The sequence below is a fragment of the Piliocolobus tephrosceles genome, chromosome Y (genome assembly GCF_002776525.5).
Source record: "Piliocolobus tephrosceles isolate RC106 chromosome Y, ASM277652v3, whole genome shotgun sequence".
Lineage (NCBI taxonomy): Eukaryota > Metazoa > Chordata > Mammalia > Primates > Cercopithecidae > Piliocolobus > Piliocolobus tephrosceles.
Window position 1 is genome coordinate 2,166,860 of NC_045456.1, and position 17,980 is coordinate 2,184,839.

Below are 17,980 nucleotides of genomic sequence, written 5' to 3' on the forward strand. Positions count from 1 at the left end.
CAGAGGACACAGATACAACACCTTACTTTCACAATCCAGATCGTGGTTGTGACTTACAGTTTTTTCTTGGCTGACCAGGTGTGAAAGGTATTGTATTTTGGAGTGCTTACATTCCAAGAGTCTAAGAACATTACATCAATGTTTCTAGAAAAGACCGTGTTCAGTGTCAGTAATTGAAGGAGTAGCTTTATATATATAGGATACATTGTGATGCTACAGTCATAGGGAGATGTTAAAAGTAATTTTATCAAAATAATACTGCTAATAATAACAATGAATATTTATTGAGCATGGTGCTAAGTACCTTACATATGTTTTATCCTCCAGAACAGCTCATCATTAGCTACATTTTACAGATAAGAAAACCCTACCTATCACACTCACTTCCTATCTGCAAACCTATTGCACATAATTCAATAAATGTTGGATAAATTAATGAATAAGGCTTAAAAAGGGAAAGTAATTTGTCTGATGTCATGTTGCACCAAGTTAAGGTGATTCCAGAATGTGAACTTTTAAAACTAGTAAAAAGAGTTGTATCAGTGTCACAAAACTAACAGTATGAGTGATGGAAAGCCCATTGTGTTAACAGAATATGTCTCATCAGAAGTAACTACAAAGAAATGCGAGAGTCACCCTGAGTGTTCCTAACCAGAACCTAAACAGCAACTCTGAGAACAGCAACTCTGTAGAAAATGACTAAATTTGACTGACACACCAAACTGCACCTTGCGACTGGGCTTGCAGGACAAGCAACCATACTGTGCAGGCAGGTCCAAAGTGAGATGTTGCTTGCTTAATGAGTGGAATATCAAAACAAATGTCAAAGACCAGGATACAGTAAAAATAAAATAGATGTGTATTTCATGAAAAGACCAGTGCCAAAGAAGATGGGAAAACAAGATCCCCGAGAAAGATTTTGAGGCAGACCCTAGGTCAGAATTCAGTCATATATGTTCTCCTCTTATTTATGTTAAAGTAAGGAATTCATTTGGTCTAATCACCTAAGATTATTTAAAAAATAAATCTAAGAACTAATAACGACTGAAACAAAATGTAGGTGTGGAGTTATACTATCTAGTAGATTTTACCAAGGTCTTAAATATTTGCCCTAATTCCTTCTCCCTGAGGTTTCCCCTACAAAACATAGCATTTGCCTTTGATTTTGACAATACAATGGGCATTAATTACTTCATTTAATTTGTTCAGAACATAAGTGGCTTTTTACTTCAAATATTCTTGATTTGGGGGAAAGAAAAACGGATTAAATCTTCGTTGACTTCACTCTTTTATTCTTAACTACAAATGACTCAGCTAAAACTTTCTTGCATTTTTCCTTTCACAACTTTTCAAATAAACTAGATTTTATTTTATTTTTTTGCTTGTTAGTCAAAATGTTAATGCCTTGCTCCATTTTTGTAAGTGTAGTGTAATGTGATTACATACAGACTTTAGCAGCTTAATTTTGTCTTCTCCTAATGCAAAATACAGTCTCAAAGATTAGGTGAAAGTGTGTTGTCATAAAATACATACTAAAACATAATGCAGTAAATAGTATGATGTCACACTTACTTCAATAGTCTAGATATAAAAGCAAAATTGATCTTTGGAAGCAGCCTTAGATTCTTTTTGGAAGCAGAGTATAAATATTAAATTAATTGGAAACATAACTTGTGAGATATTTGCACCCATATCAAAATGAATCACTTTAAATGATCTTTTTATTTTAAAAATAATCTTGAGTCAATTTATGGCACTAGTTGTTATAGTTTGGTCTTTTCTAATCTTCTCCCTCTAGATTTCACTAAAAAAACTCTCTTGACCAAAATATTCTCAAGATTTTATAGTAAAAGAAGTGATTCTAATTGACTTCAGATATGGAATTTACAAATGGTTTCCTAAGTAGAAGCTGGGTGCTCAAAGGATCTGACTTTCAGAGGTTAGGTCAGATAGGGAGGGAGCATTCCACTGGAAGAAAGACCTTCAAGCCTTTGTCCATTTGGGGCCAAAGTAAGGAGTAAAAAATAGGAATGTTTCTTCTTGAGCTGCAAGCTTAGTATCTCTGATCCCTACCTTGTCCAACCTAGGCTATCTTATAGGGGCCATAATCTTCACTTAGCGGTTTTTCCTGTTAAAATGCTTGCTCTGCATCAGACCTCAGACTTGTCATATAAGACATATCTTAATGTTTTTAGTTGCTTAACATTTATACAAAATGTCTTGCAGAGTCCTTTTGGTAATTTTCCCAGTTCACTTAGATTTAGTATTTTTTGCTATAGCTGTCTATTTGATTTTTAGAATTCTTGCCATTTTAATGAGTAATATTTTATCAAATATTTTCTCCCTTTTATCTGCTGTCTTTTAATGGGCAGTGAGAAGTGACAACACAGAACAGCTGTGAGGATAGTCCATTATCTAAACTAGAGGAAAGGATAGGAGCCCCTTTTTTCCACTTATTTTTGCCCAGATCTTTCCTATAATTTCAAAAACTGGTGTTCTATGCTTGCCTAAACCATACCCCTTGATCAGAAAAAATTAGGCATTTCTGGTAAGACTAGTTAACAAAACACATTATTCCCAAGAACAATATGTAAAACTTGCTCCAGGGAAATCTCAGCAAATTTTCTGAAACAATTTCTTTGCGGTGTATTCCAACTAACAGCTATGAATTAAGTACCAAAGCCTCTGATATACCCAACCACTTGATAGCAATCTGTCTAAGCTTCCAATCATCAGCAATGCAAGTAGAAAGAGGCCTTAACTGTAAAAGGGCCTTCAGTGCACTACTCTGGGCCAAATCTCCCTCTAGATTAACAGGAAGAAGCACCCAGAGAGGATAATTAAATTAGGAGAATTCTTTCTTTGCTATTCTGCCTCTAGGGTAAACTGTGTTAAATTCAGCCATGTCCTTTCTTGACCAACATATACAGCAATACTCTCTGGGTGAAGAGAAATTGGCTTAAGTTGAGGTTATCCCAATAGGGTTTTATAGGGCTCTTTCCAGGGCCCCTCCCTGCTGCATTAATCACAATCTAATAAAAATCCCAGAGCCCACCAGGATTAGGAAACCTAGTTTTCTTAACGCATAAAGTCCTAGCCCACCAGGAAAGTTTTCAGTGCACTTGTCAGCCATAAATGACAGGCATATAAACTCGCTATTCAACAAACATTTCTTTGCCACAATGTGCTGCTCAAGTTGTATCCTTTGATCAGAAAAATTAGCTTGATTTTGTGGATTCAAAGATGACCAAGATTTTCATAGACTCGTAGCAGAAACAGAAACGTGTAGTTGATTTAATAGGATGATGTGATAAGTGCAATGATAGATGTGTCCAGTGATATGTGAAGAGAAGTACCTAACAGCTGGGAGGAAGACTATATGGAAAGGATAATACCTGGTTTAGATTTTAAAGGACGACAGCCAGGCGATAATGCAGAAGCGAGCTTATAGGCAGAAGGACAGTGCAATCAAAGTTATAGAGAACTATGTATAGGTACCTGGATTACTGGCATTAAAAACCAAAGCAAGAGGTGACAGGAGATGAGGTGGGAGGGATACACAACCGCCAGATTATGGAAAAATCAAACTGTCCAAGATAGAGCCATCTAAGGATTTTAAGAAATGGAGTCACTTGGTCATATTTATATATTTGTGTTTAATATGGACTACTCTGGCACCAATGGAGAAAACAGATTCCAGAGAGATAGGATGCAATTCAGAGGATGTGGCAATAGTCCAGTGAAGAGATGACTCAGGTCAGAAATAGGGCAGTGGAGGTGGGGATGGAGAGAAGAAAATATATTTAATAAATATACAGGAGAACTTGGTTATTGATTAAATACAGGAGATTAGAAAAAGAGCAACATCAAAAATGATTCCTGGGATTCTAGCTTGGGTAAATGGGTAAATTGTTTCTCCTCCATATAACATAAAAAATAAAGGGTGCTGACTTGGGAGGGGAAAGTGATCTGAGATATTAGTTATGTTTTGGACATTCAAAACATGAAATACCTATAGGGAAGTCCAGAAGAGATTTCCAGTAGGTAGCTTCTGTGCTCATGTATAGGAATGTGAAGCTGAGTATGGGCTGAAGATATATGTTAGAGAGTTACTGCTAAAACAAGAATATGGATGAGACAGGGAGGATGTCAGATGCCCCATTGAGGAAGCCCACAGAAGAGAAAGAGAAGGTATGTAAATTATAAGAAGAACCAAGAGAATGTAGTGTCATGATACGTCAATGAACAAAGAATTTCAGGTAGAAAGAAGAAGTGAAAAATTGTGTGAAGTGCAAAAATGATGCTGTTCCAATAAGAACTGATAAAAAGAATCTGGTAGTTTTGTCAGTTTTTATATCTTTTATGGCATTATTAAGGTCTGTGAAAGAACTGGATGTCAGAATAGGGAGGCTTGGTATATAGGGCATTACTTTTTTCACAAGTTGATTTTCCTTCTGTCTTACTCCATAGCCTATCTATGTGTATATTTTATTCAGATGGATCCACAATGAATGACTACAATTCTTCTCCAATTTACCCACTACCACTTGCATTAATCTTTTCTGATGAAATCCCAGACACTAATAATGACACCTACTCTTATCTGATTATGTTTTACCACTTCTAGTAGTATGACGGCACTCTTTAAACTGGACGGCTTTGAAATCCCCCCTCCATCAGCAGTAGGGGAACAGCTTTGCTGTGGCACCCTGGGATCTTACACATCTCCACATAAGCCATGTAGGCAAAGATAAATTGCATTGTGACACATGTTTTGGCAGAATGTTCTACAATCCTACCTGGAACATGGCAAGACAGTCAGTCTAATGAAGAACTATCCCAAGTCAATTTCTCATCTGCCACCCTGGTTCCAGTGAAGCATGGGACTTTCCGTCTTACCCAAACTTTGGATACAGTTTCAGACTAAAAATGATTTAGCTGTAGTTTAGAGTTGGTTCTTCAACAACTGAGTGACCCAACATCTTTGTCTTCTATCATCTGTCCCTTAGGATTTGGTGTTATCCTATGGGACTAGGGACATGGGGAGCCGAGACCATGCTGATTTTGCACTGCTGTCTGTGTAAATAAAAATTTTTCTCAGTCTATTAGGAGTTGTCTCTTTACTGGCTGAATCTATGGAAGTGTGACAAGCCCACTTAGCAGCTGCCACCATGCTGCTGCATAGGTACTGCTTGACCACTTGGCACAGATCTGACCTAGGAAGCCCATAAATACTCCCAAAAGGAGTGAGATCTGCTGAACCTCTGCCTGTGGATAAACTAGGCCAGTCCAGCGTGGCCTAGTAAATCAGCAGCAGCAGCAGGAGCAGCAGTAGCAGCAACAGCAGCAGCAGCAGCAGCAACTCAGTTTCAGATTTGAAAAGACTACATTTTTCCTAATGATTCGGGCTTCCTAAGATAACCCATAATTAATAAAAATCCTGTGTTGATATTGCAGGATAGGAAACAAAGGAAAGACTCTGATCTAAAGCCTTTATTCTGAGCTTTAATGTTATTTACAAGACACAGAAATTTAGGGATTGCTCTCACATTCAAGATTATAGGTCCATTTTCATCTGAACATTTAGCAGTCTTACTTGGAAGTGGCAAATGTAAACTGGCAAAATTCATGCTAGATAAGCTGAAAGGTCCTGTTTATAGGTTAACTGGTACATCTCTATAGACAGATAAAAAATTTTAATGAAAAAATGCTTAAGGTAAGAGAGCAATTGTTTAATATTTGGCTAATAATTGACGGACTACAGAGTATGAAAGATGGAGAATGGGAAAGGTAGTTTCCCTTCTCTATAGGTTTTTTTTTTTTCCTTAAATAGTTCTTATTTACTTCTCGGAAGATTGGGTAACTTAGGATGCTCATACCAAGTTGGAACAAAATCAGTTTTTCCTACTGACCAGGAACTGTATCCAGAAAGAGAGAGAGGCATGTGAGTGTGTCATTGCTTTTGACATTTTATTGATTTTGAAAGAAAACAGTTATTTCGGTAATGTAATGAAAATATTTTGGTTTAGTTACTTTTAGGAACTATTTCACATATTTTATAATACAACGCAAGCTGTCATGCATTGATTTTTCAAAGTAAGCATCTACTCTGTATAGGCCCTATGCTAAGCACTCTCAATACAAAAATGAGTAAAACATGGTTTCTGTCCTTAAAGCCTGTAAACCACAAAAGCATACAAATATATATTTTTGATATAATGTGGCAAGCAAAATGACAGAGACATACAAAAGTATTATGAGTGTATGTCACAGTATGAAAATATAAGTGCATACCAAATTAGTAAATAAAAAAGCATCTATCTCTCTATATTAGAAGATGGCAATAGAGAGCAATCAGGCAAGAGAAAAAAATAAAAAGTATCCAAATAAGAAAAGAAGGAGTGAAACTCTCTCTCTTCACTGGCAATAGGATTCTATACTTAGAAAACCCTAAAGACTCCACCAAAAGGCTACTAGAACTGATAAGCTATTTTAGCAAATTTTCAGGTTAAAAAATCAATGCACAAAAATCAGTAGCATTTCTATACACCAACAATGTCCAGGCTGAGAGTCAAGTCAAGAACATAATCCCATTTAGAATAGCCACAAAGAAAATGAAATGCCTAGGAATACAGCTAACCAATGAGATGAAAGATCTCTACAAGGAGAACTATAAAACCATGCTGAAAGAAATCAGAGACAATGCAAATAAATAGAAAAACGTTCCACATTCATGGATTGGAAGAATCAATGGCCATACTACCCAAAGCAGTTTACAGATTCAATGCTATTCCTATCAAACTATGAACATCATTCTTCACAGAATTAGAAAAAGCTATTCTAAAATTCATATGGAATCAAAAAAGAGGCTGTATAGCCAAAGCAATCCTAAGTCAAAAGAACAAAACTAGAGGCATCACACTACCCAACTTCCAACTATACTGTAATGCTACAGTAACCAAAACAGCATGGTACTGGTACAAAAACAGATGCATAGACTAATGGAACAGAATAGAAAACTCAGAAATAAAGCCACACACAGCAAAGACATGGAATCAGCCTTGGTGCCCATCACTGGTGGATTGAATAAAGAAAAAAAAAGTTGTACATAAAACACCATGGAATACTATGCAGCCACAAAAAATATGTCCTTTCCAGCAACATGGATGGAGCTGGAGTGAATTAATGCAGGAACAGAAAACCAAATACTGCATGTTCTTACTTATAAGTAGGACACATGGACATAAACATGGGAACAATAGACACTGCAGACTACTGGTGAGGAAGCATGGGTTGAAATACTATGTATTGGGTAGTATGCTTACTACCTAGGTGAAATATACCCATGTAACAAACCTGCACATGTATCCCCTGTATCTAAAATAAAAGTTGAAATTTTAAAAAAGAAGATGGCAATGTAATTTGTGTATTTTTTTGGTCTCCATTCATTCAGCAAACATTTATTAAACAGTTATTGTATACCATGTAAAATGTTTCATCTCCATTCATTCAACAAACGTTTATTAAATGGTTACTGTGCACCAGGTACTGGGCTAAGCACCATGGGTAAATCAGTGAATATAATGGACATGGTTCCTGACCCTATGGAGCTTACAAACCATGCAATATACTAGTAAACAAAAAATATATATTAACTCAAATTATGAAAAGCACTGGTATGAAATGTACAAGGTATAGTGATAGAAAACAACTGGAGTGAAGGAAAGAGGAAACTCCCTAAGATGATCAGAAAATACTTCTCTGAGTAGGTGACTTTCAGGCACAGTCTTGAGATATAAGAAGAATATAGGCATGAAAAGACCAGAAATAGCTCATTCAAGGGAGAAATAAAAGTATGTGTGAAATCTCTAAGGCATAAAGAATTTGAGATGACTGAGGAGTAGAAAGGAAATTAGCATGGCTGAAACAGTGAATGGGCAAAGGCATAAGAAGAGACTAGAGAAATAGGCTGGAGTTAGAGAAAACGGGGTTGTAATCTATGTGATAACTATCTTAAAGTGCAGTGACAAGCCATTGAGGATTGTAAGCAGGTCAGAAACATGACTTATTTTTTAAATTATATAAGGAGGTCCACTTCTAGAAAGTTGCAGTAGATGTACCTTTCCCTATTCCGTCTGTTAAGTACACCTAAAAACCCTGGACATTATGTGTATGTATAACATAAGAAGACTGGAAGGCAGAGAGAAGAAAGCAGACCAAGAAGTTAACTCAGAACCAAGGAAGAACATTGCGGTAAGTTCTTCAGATTTTTAATTTTTTGCCTCATATCTATCAGATTTTGAGCTGAAGAAGCCAGAAACCTGGAAATGCCAAAGATGCAGACAAAAAGGGTCTGAGAAAAGCCTGCTCTCTCTATCAAAGTAATCAGGAAAGGGGCTGCTGAGAAAGATAGGAAATGTTCAGACAATAACCACTCTACTCCAACCACAGAAAAAACTGTGGCCCTACTTCCACCCATGCCAGCAAAGGCAAAGTAGGGAGCCTAGACTTCCACCTTTGCAAGGCTATATCAAGGCACCCAAACACTACTGCCTTGGTGGACAGAGTCAGAGAAGGACAAGTAGGAACTGGGACTTTCATTTTTTGCCAGGCAGTAATGAGCCCCCTACTCCTCTGCAGTTTCAATGGAATCTGGACTTCTACCTCCACCCAGCAGCAATGGAGTGCCCCCTTCTCCACTGGGATGGTGTCAGAGGAGTCCCTGTGGAGAGTTAAGACTTTGACCACTGCCAAGCAGTAATTAGGCCACCTCCCACCCCATGATGTCAGCAGAAACCAAATAGTGACCTTAAGTAATGAACCACTCTTACCCATCCTAGCCAGGGAGGTATTTGTGGAAGCCTGTAGGAAAGTCAGACCTCCAACCATAGTTCATATAGCTCAGCAGTAATGAAAAGCCCCACCTTAGGTGTCAATGAAGACTTGAGTGGGGAGCCTGGACATTTACCACACCTGGCTGAAAGAAGGTAGTGCCCTTGCTTCTCTTGCTGGATCTGTATTACAGAAAGACAATTAAAAGAAGGTTTACATAAGATACAAAGGCTCATAACATAATACCCCAACATCTAAGTTTCAACCGAAATTCGCTTGTCTGACTAATAACCAGGAAATTTTCAAACTGAATGAAAGAAGATGATCAATAGAGGCCAACATGATTATAGAAATATTAGAATTATCTGACAAAGATAAGAGTTAAATAGTGGTTACCAGGGGCTGGGAGAGGGGAAAATGGGGAGTTGTTGCCTAATGGGTAAGTTCTGGAAAGGGATAGTGCAGATGGTTGTACAACATTGTGAACATACTTAATGCCACTACATTTTACATGTAAAATGGTAACTTTGTTATGTATATTTTACCAAAAAAAATACTAAAAAAGGCAAAAACGAGGAAGCCATAGAAAGGAATGGCACATTTTTCAAGTGTTGAAAAAAAAATACTGTCAACCGAGGATTCTATATTCAGCAAAAATATTCTCTAAGAATGATAGGTAAATCAAGATATCCTCAGATGAAGGAGAACTAAGAAATTTTGCCAGCAGATATACCATAAAAAATGGGTAAAGGAAGTTCTCTACATAGAAAAGAAATCACAAAAGGAGGAATAATGAAACATTAGGAAGAAAGAACACAGGAAGCAAAAATATGAATAAATACAATATAGACTTTCTCTGCTTGAGTTTTTTAAATTATGTTTTATGGTTTCAGCAAAAATCATAACATTGTCTGATGTGTTTTTCAATGTATGTAGATGATATATATGACTAGGGAGTATAAATGGGGAAAGTAAAGTCATGTAAAGAAAGGTAAGCTTTCTAAACTCCACTTGAACTGGTAAAATAATGACACTAGTAGACTATGATAAGTTATGTTTACATAATAGAATACCTAGAGTAACCACTAAAGAACTATGAAACAGATACACTAAAAAACACTGTAGATAAAATGAAACTCTAAAAAATATTCACATAACCCATAGAAAGGCAGAAAAAAGAAAACAGATGAAAAACAACAGAGAAAGATAAAATGGCACACTGAAGCTCCAGCATGTCAATAATTATCTCAAATATAAATGGTCTAAGTACAAAAAAGAGTGCAGAGTGGATTTAAAAACATGACCCAACTATACGATGCTTATAGGAAACTCACTTCAAATATAATGATATAGGTTGAAAGTAAAAGGATGGAAAATACATACTGTGCAATTTTTTTTAAGGAGTATCTATATTCACATCAGATAAAGAAGACTTCAAAGGGGAAGAAAACTAAAGGGGTAAAATAGAAGGCTGGTGTACTCATTTTATGTGGTGGAGAGTTAAAGGATACTTTACATAGTTGATGGAAAAAATCATCTAAATATATTCCTTAAAGTTACAATGGTAAGCACAAAGGGGCTGAAAATAAAAAATAATAATAATGACATGGGGGAAATGAATGAAATAGTAGAGGTATGATGTAAGTTAGCTAAATATCCTTATGCCATGACAAAAAATCCTTGGATAATGCCCTAGATTAACAAATCTACTAATACAATCAGCTTAAATGAGGTAAAAAGGAAGTGCATAAGGATGGGGCAGAGGACTATGGTTTTTTTCATTGTAAGTCCTTATAAACCATTTGATTAATAACTCATATGTATTACTTTAGTAAATATCTTTTAAATATTTTATTTTATTTTTTATAGAGACAGGGTCTTGCTCTGTCACCCAGGCTGGAGTGCAATGGCATGATCATAGCTCACTGTAACCTTGAACTCCTGGGCTCAGACAATCCTCCCACCTCAGCCTCCTGAGTAGCAAGGACTATAGGAATGCACCATGCCCAACTAATTTTTTAGCACCATGCCCAGCTAATTGTTTTGTAGAGGCAGGGTCTTGCTGTATTACCCAGGCTGGTCTTAAACTCCTAGCCTTAAGAAATTCTCCCACCTCAGCCTCACAACGCACTGAGAATACAAGTATGAGCCACCATGCCTGGCCTAAAAATATTTTAAATAAAATAAGAAGTCTCTACTGTGACTTACTAGAGCACAAAGACTGAAGTCCCTTGCATGGTCATCAAATCATTTACAGGATGACCTCAATCTAGCTTTACCTCTCTATTTCTAATCATACTCTTAGCACAATTTATGTTTTAGCTACATCAAGAAACATAGTCTTGCTTCTCTTGTTTATCTGTCACTCAAGCACCATTTTAACTCATCAAGACTCTATTGAAATGTATCTTCCTCTATGGAATCTTTTCCAAATCAACCACTCACTCACTTCCAAGGGTAGAATTCTTATCTGCATTTGAGCATGTTTTATTTTCATTCCATTTTTATATGCAATGGGTATACAGTATACTTTTTGAGTGGAAGTAAAATAGAACATGAACTCTCTGAATTCAAAATAGAAAAAGTTTCACATATTCATATGTAAGAAGCAAAAGAATTTACATATAATATAACAAATAGGGACATCCACATTTAAAAAGGGTTATTAGTAGGAAAGTATAGTCTGACCCCTGGAAATTCTAATGGATCACATTTTATGACAACTTCTCCTCTCTCCCTGACTTCATGAAAATTCACCGTATGTCTCCTAAGTCAGAAACCATATTTTCAGAACAATACATTATCTCTAAGCTTGTCTGAAGCAGCACATCATTTCTCATTAGAGAAAATGTCCTATATCATTCAATTATAAATTAATCCAATTTTTCTGAGATTTGCAATCTGATAGAAGAAATAGAAACTGGTTGATAATAAAAATTTGACAGCATTTTCTTGCTTTCCAGGCAAATAATTTAGCAAAAATCCTATATGAAGGCATAATTACCAAGCTCTTTTCCATTAACATTTGGCTACTTTTAATTTTCAACAAAACAATCTTATTTTTGTTTTATTTCATGGCAGAGTATGGCCATTATGAGAAGGAGTGCTTACTACTTTTTTTCATTTTGAATGTGTCTAGATTTTTAAATTGGTATCAATGATTGGTTGTTCCAATACGATGACTCTTAGGGTACCAGATGCCTGGCAATTTGGAAATAAAGATTTATGGCTTTACATCTGCCTAGCTATTAATCTGAATATGTAAATTCAAAAGGCAAAATTAAGGATGGTTTTAGTAGCAAAACTTCTTAATTTTCATTGAAGTATATGTCCTCATCAAAATCATCTCATAGAGCTAGCTGCATAAATTACATTCTTATAACTTATATGAAAAAAAAATTTTGTATAAAAAAATCACAATTTCTCCATAACATGTAGAATTGCAAAGCAATGTGATATACTTAGAGAGAGCTAAATTAAGGGTAAGAAGAGTTGGAACTTACATCTAATTTCAAGTTTAGGGCTCTATAATATTGGGTAAATTACATAACCCTACTAACCCTTGCAATTTTTATTAGAAATATGGGGATTCCTATCTCTTAGAATTGTCATGAGGCTCAAGTGAGAAAATTTATCAAAAATCATTGTAAACTGTGCAAATGTATAGTAATGCTGTTATGCAAGCTGTGTAGCATTCATAGTATAAAATTCCAAAATATCCTCAAGATTGGATACTCTTTAAGGTAATCTTTAAGGTTATCTTTGGTAGTCAAAACTCATTTGAAACCAAGTCTACCCAGTAAATTTGATGCTCCAATTAGCCGACACTGTTTTTGGTTAAATTTTAAAAAAGAATAGCTATAAAATAGACATTTTAAAAGTCATGCCACTTCAAATTACTGAAGACAATGTTTAAAAGTTCCTGAATATTTTGAATTATATCAACGTTCCAAAAACAACAATTTTGAGTGCTTAACACCAATGGATTGTATTTCTTTGGTTATGTTTCTCACAAGAATTTGTTTATCTGCATTTTACGAAGATTTCTGCATAAGTTCCTAGATTATTCTATCTTCAGTCTATATGTTTGGTTTAAAATACTACTCTACAAAAATTTAGAGTACAAAATAACCAAGTATATTTATTTGCAAAATGAGAAATCATAAATATTCACTCATTTGCTGTGCAGAAGCTCTTTAGTTTAATTAGATACCATTTGTCAATTTTGGCTTTTGTTGCAATTGCTTTTGGTGTTTTAGTCATGAAGTCTTTGCCATGTCTATGTCCTGAATGGTATTGCCTAGGTTTTCTTCTAGGGTTTTAATGGTTTTAGATCTTAGGTTTAAGTCTTTGCCCATGCCTGTGTCCTGAATGGTATTGCCTAGGTTTTCTTCTAGGGTTTTTATGGTTTTTATGTCTTAGGTTTAAGTGTTTAATGCACCTTGAGTTAATTTTTGTATAAGGTATAAGGAAAGGGTCCAGTTTCAGTTTTCTGTAAATGTGTTAGCCAGCTTTTACAGCACCATTTATTAAATAAGGAATCCTTTCCCCATTGCTTGTTTTTGTCAGGTTTGTCGAAGATCAGATGGTTGTAGATGTGTGGTGTTATTTCTGAGGCCTTTGCTCTGTTCTGTTGGTCTATATATCTGTTTTGGTACCAGTACCATGCCATTTTGGTTACTGTAGACTAGTAGTATAGTTTGAAGTCAGGTAGCATGATTCCTCCAGCTTTGTATTTTTTGCTTAAGATTGTCCTGGGTATATGTGCTCTTTTTTGGTTCCATATGAAGTTTAAAGTAATTTTTTCAACTCTGTGAAGAAAACCAATGGTAGCTTGATGAGAATAGCATTGAATCTCTAAATTACTTTGGGCAGTACGGCCATTTTCATGATATTGATTCTTCCTATCCATGAAGATGGAAAGTTTTTCCATTTGTGTGTGTCCTCTCTTATTTCCTCGAGCAGTGGTTTGCAGTTCTCCTTGAAGAGGTCCTTCATGTCCCTTGTAAGTTGTATTTCTAGGTATTTTATTTTCTTTGTAGCAATTGTGAATGGGAGTTCACTTGATTTGGCTCTCTATTTGTCTGTTATTGGCGTATAGGAATGCTTGTGATTTTTGCACATTGATTTTATATCCTGAGACTTTGCTGAAGTTGCTTATCAGCTTAAGGAATTTTGGGGCTGAGACGATGGGGTTTTCTACATATACAATCATGTCAAGAAACTATCATCAGAGTGAACAGGCAACCTACAGAATGGGAGAAAATTTTACAATCTATCCATCTGAGAAAGGTCTAATATCCAGAATCAACAAGGAACTTAAACAAATTTACAAGAAAAAAAAAAAAACCCCATCAAAAAGTGGGTGAAGGATATGAACAGACACTTCTCAATATAAGACATTTATATGGCCAACAAACGTATGAAAAAAAAGCTCATCATCACTGATCATTAGAGAAATGCAAATCAAAACCACCATGAGATACCATCTCATGCCAGTTAGAATGGCGATCATTAAAAAGTCTGGAAACAGGCCAGGTGTGGTGACTCATGCCTGTAATTCCAGCACTTTGGGAGGCCGAGGCAGGCGGATCACGAGGTCAAGAGATCGAGACCATTCTAACTAACATGGTGAAACCTCATCTCTGCTAAAAATACAAAAAATTAGCTGGGCATGGTGGCACGCGCCTGTAGTCCCAGCTACTTGGGAGGCTGAAGTAGGAGAATTGCTTGAACCCAGGAGACGGAGGTTGCAGTGAGCCCAGATTCCACCACTACACTCCAGCCTGCGTGACAGAGCGAGACTCCATCTCAAAAAAGAAAAAAAAAGGTCTGGAAACAAACAAACAAACAAACAAAAACAACAAAAAAAGAAGCTGGTAAGGATGCAGAGAAATAGGAACACTTTTACACTGTTGGTGGGAGTGTAAATTAGTTCAACCATTGTGGAAGACTGTGTGGTGATTCCTCAAGGATCTAGAACTAGAAATACCATTTGTCCCAGCAATCCCATTACTGGGTATATACCCAAAGGGATATAAATCAATCTATTGTAAAGACACGTGCACATGTATGTTTATTGCAGCACTATTTACAATAGCAAAGACTTGGAACCAACCCAAATGCCCATCAATGATAGACTGGATAAAGAAAATGTGGCACATATACACCATTGAATACTATGCAGCCATAAAAAATAATGAGTTCGTTTCCTTTTCAGGGACATGGATGAAGCTGGAAACCATCATTCTCAGCAAACTAACACAGGAACAGAAAACCAAACACCGCATGTTTTCACTTATAAGTAGGAGCTGAGCAGTGAGAACACGTGGACACAGAGAGGAGAACATCACACACCAGGATCTGTTGGTGGGTGGAGTACAAGGGGAGGGACAGCATTAGGACAAATACCCAATGCATGCGGGACTTAAAACCTAGATGACAAGTTGATGGTTGCAGCAAACCACCGGGGCACATGTATACCTATGTAACAAACCTGCACATTCTGCACACGTATCCCAGAACTTAAAGTATAATAATAATTTTAAAAATGGAAGAGCATGTTGATGTTAGCTGAAACAAAATATTGTGAGACATTTGTTTGAGCGGTTGTTCTCATATGAATATATCACATATGTAAGCATTAAAATGGTTGCCAATACTTCTGTTTGGGGATACTCCAGCTTTACTAGCACCTTCAGCAGCTCCTAGACATCAATTAACATTAAATATTAAACCTTTAGTACTAATTTCAGCTTTTCCCACAAAGTGGTGATTTTTAAAATCCATTTTTAAGTTTTAAAAATTGCTGGTTAAAAGATCACTGTGCTTCCTTCTTCATAAAAAAAGTTCAGGCCATCATGTACTGTTTTCTTGAATGCCCATCATAACCCTAATAAGTAGATTAAAGGTCAAATACATATGTTAGCCTCCAAATATATGCAAAAAAAGAATTTGGCATAATTAAATATTCAATCCCTATTTAAAAATACTAATAAGTTATAATAAAAATATTGCTTTCTCAAAATAATCTTTTGGGTGGCTTCTGGTTCTGTCAAGATGGAATAGCCCCATTCCTTCTAGGTCCTCCGCTCACAACTAAATAACCTAGATCTAACAATATAAACAGGCATAGGAAGACTCTGAAACGTTGAAAGAAGCAGGTTGACAGCCTAGGTAATTTGTTACTTGAGGAAATACACAGTGGTGAGTTTCCTGAATTTCCTTATTACTTCCTATATATCCTGGACAGAGTAAGGCAGAATCCTTCTATCCAGAACTGCCAACAGGCAAAAACAAAATAAGTTCCACGAAAAGCCAGTCTCCCCATCCCACCAAGCCAAACGATCAGGAAAAGTGTGGCCTAACATCAGAAAACCTTTTTATCAATACCTATGCTATACAAGACAAACAACAACGGAGAAACAACACCTCACTTCACCATAGTTTCAGTGATATTCCATTTGGGGCAAGTGAGTAGCACTCTAATTTCTGCACTGTCAGTAAGCCGAATGGGGATCTGATCTTCCAGTCCCTGCCCAGTAGTAGCAGACAGCAGTTATCTGATTCCCCTGTAGAAGTAGTATTAATTGGACCAAGCAGGCTGCGGATCTTCCACCCTCTGCATGGTAGAAGTATGTAGTGCTCTGATTCCCTTACTGGAATACTATTGGTTGTGCTGGGATGGGAGAGAGGAACTTCCATTCCCCGCCTGGCAGGAGCATGTAAAGTTCAGACTTTCCCACCAGAGTCATTTCAGTGGTATTCAGTGGTGAGCTAAACCTTCTAGCAGCAATAAGACTTAATGAGGTGGTCAGGGTTGGTGCTTGCCACCAGTGGGCTTTACTACCCACCACCCTCTCCATGTCACAGGGCCCAATGAGGAGCTGCACTTTCACTCCAACCTGAGATTAATAAGACTGAATGAGGCAGTGCTAGTCAGGACTAGTAAGCACTAACTTTCTGCCTACCCCTGGTGTCGAAAAGGCCAGTGCAGAGCTGAACCTCTAAACTTGCCCAGCAGTAATGAGACTGAATGGTGTGGTATTAAGGAAGGTTAGACGGCTCTTCTGTTCTTCACTGAAGATGTCAAAGTGGTCCTGTAGGAAGCTGAGTTGCTACACCCACCTGTCAGTGTCCCATTTTCACTAGGAAGTTATCTGTGGGAGCTGAGAAGGAGCTTTTATTCGCACATCTTCTATGAGGCAGTGTGAGTAAGTGGCCCACTTTTGCCTGGGTGGTGTTGGCAGGACATTCACCCCAGCTGTCATGGCAGCTACACCTAAACAGATGGACTGTCTGTTAAAATAAAGAAGATTAAATAGGATGCATAGTTTCATAATATATCCAGAATGTCCAGGATATAATAAAAATCATCCATTATAACACAAACCAGGAAAATCAAACATAATCAAGAAAAAACAATAGATGTCAACACCAAGAGAAATTAAGTATTGGAATTATCTGACAACGTTTTTAAAGCAGTTATCATAAAAATGTTTCAACAAGAAATTATGAATTATTTTAAATAATGAAAAATTGGAAAGAAATTAATTTTCTATTTTTCACCAAAGAAATAAAGCTGTAATAGGTAAATAGAAATCATAGATATAAAATTAAAATAATCAAAATGAAAACCTTGCTCAATGACTCAGTAGTACAGAAGATAAAAAACAAAATAAATGAACTAGAATAAGATCAATAGAATTTATGCAGTCTAAATAACAAATTAAAAATAGATTGAAAAAAATATGAACAGAGTCCCAGGGACTGATGAGACAATAGCAAAACAGATCATTTCTTTTTTTTTATTTTTTTATTTTTATTTTTTATTTTTATTTTTATTTTACTTTAAGTTCTAGGGTACATGTGCATAACGTGCAGGTTTGTTACATATGTATACATGTGCCATGTTGGTGTGCTGCACCCATCAACTCGTCAGCACCCATCAATTCATCATTTATATCAGGTATAACTCCCCAATGCAATCCCTCCCCCCTCCCCCCTCCCCATGATAGGCCCCAGTGTGTGATGTTCCCCTTCCCGAGTCCAAGTGAGCTCATTGTTCAGTTCCCACGTATGAGTGAGAACATGCGGTGTTTGGTTTTCTCTTCTTGTGATAGTTTGCTAAGAATGATGGTTTCCAGCT